Source organism: Stigmatopora argus, chromosome 22 (assembly GCF_051989625.1).
Source record: "Stigmatopora argus isolate UIUO_Sarg chromosome 22, RoL_Sarg_1.0, whole genome shotgun sequence".
In the NCBI taxonomy this organism is placed as follows: domain Eukaryota; kingdom Metazoa; phylum Chordata; class Actinopteri; order Syngnathiformes; family Syngnathidae; genus Stigmatopora; species Stigmatopora argus.
In genome coordinates this window covers 6,903,518-6,915,507 of record NC_135408.1, presented here as the reverse complement: position 1 = coordinate 6,915,507, position 11,990 = coordinate 6,903,518, and the positions used below count along the sequence as shown (strand labels likewise).

Genomic DNA, 11,990 nt, shown 5'->3' with positions numbered 1-11,990 from the left:
TTTTGATGTGTTATGGCAGTTCAATGAAATACTGTTATTTTCTTGGGTGAGATTACGAGGTTGAACAAACAGTCATTTGGATGAAGTCTGTTACCGGGTCAGTCAGACTGGAAAACAAAAAATAGACCTTTGCCTGATCACAATTGAAACAAAAAGTCTAAATACGAATCTTTTTACTAGACAGGCAAAAATAATCCCCTCCCCATCTTTAGCCTTGGCAGCCCATCAGGCTTATGAAGGTCAGGGGGAAACGCTGGGGTTCCCATTTTTGACCAATACTTTGCACTCCAGTATGTGAAACCAACTCAATTATTTGAGAGGGAACTCTCTCAGACACCCTCCATCTTTTCTTTTCTTTTTTTTTTTAAAGAGAGAGAAAATTATGTTTAATCCAACATTTGGGAAATGTCAAATGTGTCTACAAACTGGAAAGTCAATCGACAACTTTTTCAATAGCATTAAAAAAATATAGGCAAAACTGCTCCGTGAGTAAATTAAACCTGTAGGATTTGCCCTTTCCATCCGAATTTCATTAGCCAACAAATCCTACCAGTCGCGCTAAAAAGGAGACACGTAAAATGTCAATTGTAAACAAACGCTTCATTTCCCCCTTGACAGGTGTCACCACAATTGACAAACCGTGGGCTTAATCATTAAAAAGACGCACACTTGAGTCAAGATTATAGGCCTGAAGAGATCTGGGCAAGTTACCGTAGAGTGTGAAAATGAACCTTTTACTAAGAACAGGGGCCACTCAAAGGTAATGGCAGTATTTCTAGACCACATCACCTGCAAACGGAATTAACTTGAGACAGCTTTGACTAATCTTAGGCAGCTTTATACAGAGTGAAGAAGATGTGCACCTCAGGAGGGCATTTGCATGAAACTACCGCACTCAGCTGCAGTCACAAGACTGTCACATTTGCGTAGGTGCAGTCCTGCCGTCTGCTGCTGAAACTCTGCGGGTACCACACATGTCACTCTAATGCCTACTGACAGCACGGAGGCCGTTTAAACGGGAAGCGGCCGTTTCTAAAAAAGAGCTATTTATGCGGGTGCTCACTTTTGTTTGTTGGAATCATTCATTCATGTAGGAATGAGGGCAGAGGATGAATTGGATCCTCGGTGCCACCTCATTGTCATTGATATTCACTAAAGCCAATTAAATTATTGATTGATAGCCATAGCTATTCTTAAAATAGGTCACTTTATTGTTTCTTGGAGCTGCTGGACTTTTTATTTGCAACTTGCATCAAAAAACTAATTTAGTCTATGTAAACTGTAATTTGACTGTCATGGTTTTAAAATTCAATATAATGGTGGTCATCGACCTAATACAGTCTATTATTATTAGATCAATATCAACACTAATTGTTCACTTTATCATTAATTTTTGTCTGTATTATTACTAATACCCATTTGTACACATGGTGTGATAATAAAAACAAAATAGAATGATAGGGAAATACAAGAAAATAAGAGGATATTAGTAATGACAGTAAGATAATGAAAAGAATACAAAATAATAAAAAGCATACTCAGTGGCATTTAGCTAGAGATACTTTTATATATATATACATATATATATACACACATATATATACATATATATATATATATATATATATAAATATATAAATATATAAATATATATATATATATATATATATATATATATATATATATATATATATATATATATATATATTTGAGAGGGTTTGCCATGTACCACTAGATGGTGCCAGAGGTCTTCCTAATGAAGAAAAAGCGCATCACTTTAATTTTATCTAATGCAATTTGGGGAAAAGGCAAAACATTGGATCTTGCCTTTAGTCTTTATAATAAACAAGTATTTTAGCAAATGCAAATATTGGATTTATTATTATGCAAATATTGGATTTATTAAAATGTGGGATCATTCCAAAAGTTTTTTTAAATGAATGACTGCAGTAAAGCACTGGTGAAAATCAAATTCTCTCTGTAGAGAAAATGTGGGTGTGCAGTGAAGGACAAAAACACCCGCGAACATCAGTTATATACAAGACAAAATATACGTTTGCATATGGACTGCCATTGCTTTGTGAAAGTGTAAAAGATGAGCCACTCAAGTCCACCTAACTTTGTTTGGCGTGTTTCCAGAAACATACCTGATGGATGACACACACCTGTCGACCACTCCCACTCCATCGTTAACAGGGAAGCCAAAATATTCCCACACTGTTGATTTGAAATAAAGCAATCCTCCATTTCTCCTTGTACCTTCGCCACAACTTTCTTCAAGTAAATGCATCAGTTCTTCTTTGTCTGCATTGTTTTTTTTCTTTTTGAGTAGGCGCACCACCTTTACTGCCCCCTGGATTGAAGAATGACTAGGCCAAATGTGGATTTTTAAATGTTATTTTGATTTTCTTTTTTTATGTATATTCATTTAGTTATTTTGATTTTCTTTTTTTTCATGTATATTAATTTAGTTAGTTTATTTTTAGGCAAACATATTCGCCACCCAATCGTGATGTGACGAATACAAATACCGCTTGACTTTTTATAGCTTCTGATGATCATGACTTGCTTTTTTTCATCTCCTAGAAGGTGTACTGCCGCACTGGCTTCTGGTTATCAGGACATTTCTATCTGGATGACTTCCGATTATATACTAAGATAGGCCATGCTGCATCAGATGCTCATATGTTCTGCACCTAGCTCGAGGTCACCAGGCCTTGATTTTAGAGTGTTCTTTATTTGTGTTGCTGCGAAAAGAACATTTTATGCCCCTTCCCTGTTTCCACATAACTGTGACAAAAATTTTGACATGTTCCTTAAAAATAAAATGAGCTACTTCTAGCCAATTGGATATATTTTACTTTAGATTGTCCTTTTAACCACCACCAAGATTTAAGGAATGACAACAAATTATGACAGCAATACAATTAAATTGTTGTGGCAATTTAGTGTGTTGTAAAAGAGACTGAAATTAAATTACACTGCAAAAAATGACGAGTAGGTGGCTGGTCCTGGAAATAATTTACACTTAAATCCACTTTGCATGCACAATGATACATATTTTTTGACGTTGGACTGAGCTCATGAGCAGAGGTTGCTGAGCTGATGAAAAAAAAATTGACTAAGAAATTCACGTAAGCAATACTTTGAGCAATCATCCTCTACCTTACGGTCGTTTATACTCACTGTTGTCTGTCCTTTTAAATCTCTAAACACGGCTGAACACACTTTTGTCATTTTCTTTTCATTTCCAGTCAGTTATCGACCATATAAAAATTCACATTTCAATTTAGCACGAATATCCAATTTACATCCATGACAGCTTTTTGTACTTTTGCATGGGGGATGATACAAATGATTTGATTTGATCTTTGATGCAGTCAAATTGAAGCTTCAAGCTCAGACAGACAAAGAAGAAGACTTTCAATTTTCCAGACTCATCACAAAAGCTATACAATTTGGAACAATCAGTTTAACAACAATTAGTCACGGCTAAGAGAAAGTATGTAATCCATTTATAGTGGCTGTCACAACATAGCCCCCCCTTACACCCTCAGATATATAATCTGATTTAAAGAATCAGACTGGTATGCTATCGCATTTGTGCAGTTTTGTGTCTGCTCAAGGCGTAACGGACTATATTGCTTCTCCCAATCAGAACACCCGTTACAGTACGTACCGTATTTTCCGGACTATAAGTTGCATTTTACTCATAGTTTGGCTTGGCCTATGAATAATACTTAAGTGTGACTTATATATATTTTTTTAGGTTGATGCCTCTTTAGCTTGTGGTTTTCCATTGTTACTTCAACATAATATTGTTCTTGGTTTCAGGTCAAACAAAAAATTGCCCTCTGAAAAATGTGACTAATAGTCTAGTGTAGGGGTGTCCAACTCAGTTTGGTCCACGGGCCACATTCATGTCAAATAGATCTCAAGTGTGCCGAACTATTTCATTTATGGCCAAAGAGTTAACTTACCTGCAACCATTGGAATCGATAGCTTTATTCTTATTGTACAAGTACAACAAAATGCCTTCTAGGAATAGCCAGACCGAGACAGTTACTATAGCATCACATACTACATTGGGGGGATACGGAGTGTCAACTCGCCACTAAACCTTCATTTGCCCCTCCCAGTCAAAATGGATTGGATGTTAATGACATTGAAAGGTGAGCATTCACTGCCAGTTTAAGTGAAATACACATCTATCTTTGTCAATGGCAGGCAATAAGTTAATTTTGCATCACTTCCCTGTCATTTTAGGGTAATTACAGGGCATGCATCCGATCACACAACTCATAAAATTTTATGCCGCCTGAGTCCAAATATATAAAAGTGTTTGATTCTGTATGTACAGCAAGAATGAGGTACAAACAACATTGCGAGCTGGATCAGACCTTGTAGCTGGCCGCTTCTGGCCCGCGGGCCCTACATTTGACATTCCTGCTCTAGTGTGTTTTTTTCCTCTTCATTGTGTATTGTTTAAAATACAGTATATATTCCAGTACAAATATGCTGGTTTGACTCAGAGCAGAGGTTGCAGACAGATCTCTTCTAGGCTGTGATCCCACATCATGGTGTCAACGGTGGAGCGAGGGAGGAGGCCGCGGGTTTTGTGAAACTTTTTGCGATGGAACATTCAAATGCTGTTTCTGTTGTCGGAGGCGGGGAGGCCCCCGCCCGTCACTTTCCCAGCAGCCCTTGGGCCGCTGACAGGGAGATGGATGATATCTGCAGCCTAGCCGCATTGCCTCCCTCACTGCACAGACACACACACAGACACACACACACACATGCCGAGAATATATGAGTTCTCGTCTTTTATAGCTCACGCTGCCCTCGGCTACAAAGCTAATATACCACATATCGAGGGGAATGAAAGCCTTGCAACTGAGAACATTGTTTGGAGAAAGAATTGGAGGATTCCTGCCTTGTTTGTTTGTTTGTTATAAAATACCACATTACACATGTACACAAAGAAACTGAAAGCGTCTTTTAAAAACTGTTTATTTAAGAAGAAAATCACATTTTGGAAGTGTATGCAAGGAGAAATACATTTGGAAAAAGCTTGCCCCTATTTCCAATATGACTCAGCATGTCACAGAAAAATAATGACATTTTTAAATAATAATAATTTGATTCAGTAAAAGTTGAGAGGGCACACAGTATAAACACTTGCATAGTAAAATAAATGGCTGCAAAAAATAAAATAAAAATATATGTAGTACATAAATATAGATATGTGTTGTTTTATTTAAAAAAAAAAAGCTTTAAGCAACCTTCTTTGACATGAATGTCATTTATACTCCCATTAAAAAATACTCGTATCTTGATGTGAACGCAGTATTATCATTTTAAAGGAAGATGTTTTTGTACAGTTCTTGTCTTGAATATCATCAGAGTAGTACTCACATTTCCTAATATGGCAGTAGTAGTACAGATGTATTGTTACTGTATCCATCCTGTTGTCCTTTCCAGTTAAGTACACGCCAGCATCTCTCAACCGTTGTCCTTACCTGCTCTATTGATGTTTTGGCAGTTAGGCCCCCACCCAGCAGTTGGATCACCTTAGCAACAGCAGCTGCGTACTGATGTGGAGCTTGGAGGGGATGGGAAGGGGGTGTTAGAAACATGGGTGGCGGTGGACTGTCTCTTCCACTTCACTTCAAACATGCCGCCTTTCTTTTTTCATTTTCTTCCTCCTCATTCTGGAAGAAAGAAAGAAAAGACAGGCTGTGATGCACACAATATATAGAAGAGAAGAGGGAAGAAATTTAAATGTGGGGGAGGGGGTTCGGATGTGTGAAAGGGAACATCTATCGCTGTTTTAAGCGACTGCTTTGGAGGGGAGGAGGGGTCAGGTAGAAACTTCGTCTGTTCTATTCATGTACACAGTGGGTACCTCAGCAGCTTCCAAATTATTCCATCCTAATTATCTCCTGCCGACTTTAAGCCGTCTGACTTTTAGTCACGTATCGGTGGAGAGAAGAAAATCAAGAGGATCCTACAACGGAGAATCCCGTCTTTCTTGTGACCACAAAGTGGCACACACATTCAAAGATTTGCAAAGTACTATGTAGCAAATATACATGTTTTTTACTTTAAAAACAAACAAGGCCTTGCTTAAAAAGGGGAACCCCCTGCAAGGCCTTCCTCAAAAGGCACCAACTTGCTAATAATGTTTTTCAATAATTATTGTTTAGGGAAAAATTAGGACAATTACGGGGGATGAGATCCATCCGAACAAATGAAAAATCGGGCATTTAAGCAGTTTTGAATTGCGGATATTCAACAGATAGGTCTCCAGATTTAAAGGGCTTGGGAGGAACTGCTTTGTTGGGTGACAACACTTTAAAAAATAATAATTAAAAAGAAAATACAACTTCCGAGTGTCCAACTGCCTGCTGGACATGCTTAAAAATAAAGTTGGAATGTTATGGTCATTTCCACCACAACTGAAGTAAGTAAATAAAAGTACACAGTCTTTCCCCACTAAACTCAATAAATTATTTCTTTGAAGACAACGACTAGGAATAGGAATTAAATAGACAACGGTGTCTTCATTTGAAGGCGTTCAAATATTTATCAAATAGTAACAATGTCCCATTCAAATCTCATTGGCAGGTGAGCCAACCTCAAAGACAGAGGACAATTATCCCAGCCTGTTACAGTTCAATAATTCCATCAAGCCGCCAGCCAGATACCCCGTTTCCCTGGCAACACCTCTCAGGTAAATCACTGATGAGGGAGGCGAGAGAAAGGGAGCCAAAATGAGACGAGAGGAGGTAAACAAATCTGCTTAAAAAGCATCCAATCGCCTATTTGCAGGGAAAGTCCTCAAATCTTAGCGTGTCCCTCAAACGTCCTTGCCATCGACGAGCACGTTTTGCACAGCACTTACTTTAATCTGAGAAGACTAATGAACTTAATCACATGTACCATCACCCCCAGGGAAAGGGGAATCTTTTGTCCTGCCAACACAATTAAGGGTGGCACTACGATTTATAATCTTGATTGGACGGCAAACCAAATTGAATTGGCTTTAGTGCAGAATTTGAAAGGAAGGATATGCGCTTTGCCGCACAGGTGCGCCGTCATCATCAGCGTGTTCAGGTGACTGTCTGGCCTCCTGCCGCAGTGTCTGGAAATTCAGACGCAGCCCCACCACCCCCATTGAAAATCTCCCCTTCTTTCTTTCTCCTTTTCCCATCCTGCTGCGATAAGAGAACCCACTAAACACAGGCAGCTTCACCAAATGCAAAACCTAACAATTGAGGCTAGAATGGAGAGACAGAAAGAGAGAAAATATTTGCACTAAATTCTGGGAAAGAGGATCAAGGATTAACTGACTGTATTACTTTTATCAGGGACCAAAGGGGCAAAGCATATTGTGATGTGACCAACCCAGAACAAAGCAGCTTAATCCCAGCACACAATGGTCGCCTTTGGTTCATCTTCACCCGGTCTGGAAGAATCCTGAAATATTTTTTTAAACATTTTGCTGTTTTTGCCACAAGCAGATCAATGTGCTTTCAATTTTTAATGCATAGTTTTAGTAAACCCTGAGATTAATATTTGATGTATAATCTAACCCTCCTCCTTTTATGATTTATAATATGGCAGTATTTTTTCATACAAATGACTAATTTGTCTGATACTTTTTTTCATATTTAACGTATAAACTAAGCCTTCTCCCTTTTATACCTTACAGTGATTTGGTATTTCGCTATCATAAAAAGTAGTCATTTATTTAACACTTCAAATACATGTTCTTTTAAACTATTTTTTTGTTTGTATTTTGAATAGAAATTATTATACTATTTTCCTTTACCTCATATTAGTATTTTCATATTAGATATAAAGAGGTCCTGACATTTCAATGCGGCACAGTAGTATTTCACTATAAATTATCATTCACCTTTGACATGCATCATTTATTAATTTTTTTGCTAAACCTTCGGTGGCTACTAAAATTCCTACACACGTTTCCAGGAAATGTTGATGCAAACTATTGAGATCAGATGAATAAATTGTAATCCCCAATGTACAAACTAGTTGGAAGCTGTTTTTAAAGGGTCATATCGCGTCCAAAAAGATGAAAATTTCATTGGATACATGTCAGATTTGACTTCTTTGTTAACGTTGGGGAGCTGCTGAGGATTTCATCAGAGGGCTGGGCACTGCCAGACTTGACTGCGTGTCAGACAGACACTAATAAAACTGTCTGGCTGTTTTGTGGGCACCAGCTCCACTCTGGCTGCGACGCGTCTGACTGCTCAGCACTTGTCGCACTGTGCCTGACTGTTTGGTATTCATGGCGTCCCTTCAGCTGTTGCTGGGGGCTCTGGAGTACAGACCGTCGGATCGTTTGGCTTCGGCGCCGCTCGCTGTGAAACCAAATGGGAGGTTGAGACGTTGAGGACAAAAAAAAAACATAATTAGACAGCGCGAGATTGGAGACAAAGGGATACAGGGAGGGGTATTAGAGATCAAATTGAAAAAGTGTTTGGCACTACGTTTTGGAAAGGAAATCAAAACTCGGGCAGTCTTCAAAACAGGACATCATGTAAAAGAGGAATTAGCTGACACCTTTGGACAGCGGGGACATTTTTTGACAGTATACTCATTTATTGTAATGGCACAGTCTAGCAATTCTATTAATGTCCAACTTCATCTTCAATTTGGCTTTGAATTTGAATGTAGATGAATCCAATTTGCTAAAAGATATAAGCGAGCAAAGGAAATCCAACTTTACCATCTGATTATTTTACAGAATGCCCTAAATTGTCACTCACTGTTAAACGATACCTCGGTAACTTGGTACGAAAAAGCTCTACAGTTTGCTTAGGAGTGAAAACGCCGACTGCACATCATATGTGTTTTTATGTTTTGTCATTTAGGAAGTGTAGAAAGAAAAATAAGGCTTCCAATAAATACTGTATAAACATTATTTTCCTTGACGGATTGGTGAAAACATTGTGCTTTATTATGGTGGAAATAGCAGCAGCAGATGGATCCTGTCGTACAAAAAAAAATGGAGGTTAGTCCACATTGTGAGCTGTGGTGTCAAGGGTTTATCAGCATGAATGCAGGGTGTGGTGCTGCCCTCCCATTCCTGCTGTTCATTGCACAGCAAAAATATCATGTGGAGAAATATTTCAAACAGCGTGCATACTCTGGATGTTTTTTTTTAAACATAAAAAACACAGTGCCCATCAGTGAGACATGCACATTCCAATAGTAGAGATCATCACATTTCTTGGCCCATTTGAGCACTGCCTGAAAGTCGATTGTGCCCTCCACCCGCGTCCCAAGAGCCTAACCCGTGATTTTTTATCAGGAGAGCTCACAAGTTAGGGTCTCAGGGAGCAGGTGAAGTACGACAGAGTCTAGCAAGGACCTGCAATCTGCTGTGCGGCAGCAGTGTTTCTATTTTTTAATGACTACTGTGACTATTTCTTCCCATGACTTCAAAATATTTCCTAAACGCTGAATAACTTCATCCAGGGGCTCAGTATGGCGCTTTGTATTGACAGACGTCCAATGGATTCCTCATGCAAAATACAACAAAAGACGCGACAAAGAAAGACAAACAAGGAGAGAACAGAGACGAAATGGCGCTATGACAAAATGATGCAACTAAGTCTTACGGCTGAAGCTCAAAACAAACGCACAAGCCTGCTCTGTGGTAACTAGTCTTTGTGTCGGAAAGAAGAAATGCCCTGTGGCCACGGGCTTTTTGTCCCCGAGCATCGGCTGATCGTCAGTCAACATTTCTCCCCACTAGGACTGCGGGGACTGGACCCGACTGACTGTCTGCTCCCCTCGGCTAATCAAGCCAGAGACATTTAGCAGCCTGAGCCCTCAAACAGGTATTTTATTTACAGAAATCCTAATCAGATATCAATAATTAGACATAATAAGAAAAATGCAAGTAAAAGAAAAAGAAAACATTCACAATATAATAAAAATGGCAAATCTACATAAAGATAGGTCAACGCAATCTGCGCTTGGTTTAGGCATTGAACCAGAATCCGTCAGAAGAAAAACAAACCCCAGCGCATTGCAAATTGTAGTAAATATTAAGAGATAAATAAAGGCAACATAATATCATGCACCCAAACACGCCTGACACCCCCCTTCCCACCTCATCATCATCCAGAAACCCCCCTCCTCGTCACTTGGTCGACCGACTCCTCCCCCTCGAGAAACAAAAATCAAATAGCTGTCTGACTGTCTCCTTCTCTCTGGGGAAGGCCGAGCAAAGTAAGGGCTTCCGGAAACCACCGCTTTTCTCTTCTGCCAGCCATCCACTTTGGCTTTTGTCATCCTCCGCAGAGCTGCAGATGAAGATGGAAAGAAGAGAAGCGGAAGAAGAAGGTACCAAAGTTAGAGAGGGAGAGTGAGAGTTAGATGAGTGAAGCTAAGGTATCTGTGAGAAGTGGCTGCCAGATGCAGGTCAGTGAGGTGGGAACTCCCCTTTTCCCAGCGACCCCCCCTCCCTTGCCCTCCCTCTGCAGCATTACTCCATGGCAGTTGTTGCTTGATCAGCTCCATCTCAGCGCCTTCCACAACAGCACTACCAGTGCTCCGCCTCCCTGCTCCAGACACTTGGGCATGACGCCCATGGGCACCCACTCCGCCCCACTTTCACATTTCCACCTCTTCCTACTTCCTTCAGCATCCGACACGGCGAGCTCCCGGCGTGAGGGGGGGAAAAAGCCCCAAACATTTGCCTTTCAAAGACCCCCCCCTCCACACCTCCCCAGTATGACCCGGGCTTCCCTGACTCTTCAGCATCCCGCTGCCCTCCGCCCGCCCCTTTACCCCAGATCTGTACCTGTCTGATACTCCCTGTCTGCAGCTGCTTGCCCAAAGTGAGCTGCTACTGCAGCAGGAGTCTGCAGCGACAGCCCTTGCTCTTTCTCTCCCTCTCTCTCTTTCGCTCTCTCCCTCTCTCTCTCTTACACACACGCACCCTCCATCCAGCCTTTGCCGGTGAACACGTTCCACCCTGTGCTGATCAATTTCTTCTCTTTTCCAGACAAACACATACTGCAGCACAAGTGTAGCAGCCAGCCCAACCGCTCAGAAATATGACGAAGGAAATGTTGCATGACACTGAGCACAAAAATGTCATCTCAGATAACAGATGGACAGAAGTCACAGGTGTAACCCATGCAAAAAGTACTTTAGCCCGGCAAACGCACGTTTAGCATTCTGTGCTCAGAGTAGGACTGGGTGGTTTTGAGATTAAGATTAGGAAAAAATACCCTTTCAAGTCCTTTACAATACTCCATGTGAGGTAAACTGAAAAGCTTCAAAACATACACGTTGCGTGCCAAATTACAAAATTCGCATGCCCACTAACTCATTGACAATATACAACAATCGACAGCATCATACAGAAGCGATTCAAGATCAGACAACAAGTTTTTAAAAAAATGGAGCAGATCGTTCAGCCATACACCTTCTTTGAGGCTTGGCCTATGTTTCATATCATATTTCGAACACCACCTAAAATGTACAAGTGGGATAAAGATGATCACGTTCACGTCATTATCACACTATCACGCGTCACATCTGCAGTCGACAGCTTGACCATGTCTCAGACTTTAATTGCTTTCAATACCCTTGGCAGATTTGGGCTATGACCCTTTGTGACATAGTGGGGGCAGGGAGCGAGATCCGCAAATGTTATCATTGATTGATTACGCCCTTTAATAAGAACGAGAAACAACAGCGCCGCCGCGTCTGCTCCACGGTGGAATTGGGAAATGGAGGATACTGCGAAGGAAGCTCGTAGGCGTCTCTCGCGCTTGGCCTGTCCCTTTTCCGCAGATAGCCTTCTGCGTGTATCTGCGGAAAAGGGACAGGCCAAGCGCGAGAGACGCCTACGAGTAAATGCCGCTGCCAATGTCAAAACCGTGGCCAGGTTGAAGTCTAGAGGGTGGGAGGTGGTTTGCCTTCGCAGATTGCCTCGGCGA

General features: G+C 40.7%; 1 long non-coding RNA gene across 1 annotated transcript in view; it reads right to left on the bottom strand.

Moving 5' to 3' along the window:
* Positions 1 to 4,993: 4,993 nt before the first annotated feature.
* LOC144068518 (uncharacterized) overlaps positions 4,994 to 11,990 on the bottom strand; it is a 28,428-nt gene continuing 21,431 nt past the window's right edge. The window contains exon 3 of the long non-coding RNA XR_013298189.1: positions 4,994 to 5,711. This is a non-coding gene — a long non-coding RNA (uncharacterized LOC144068518). The remainder of the gene's footprint in view (positions 5,712 to 11,990) is intronic.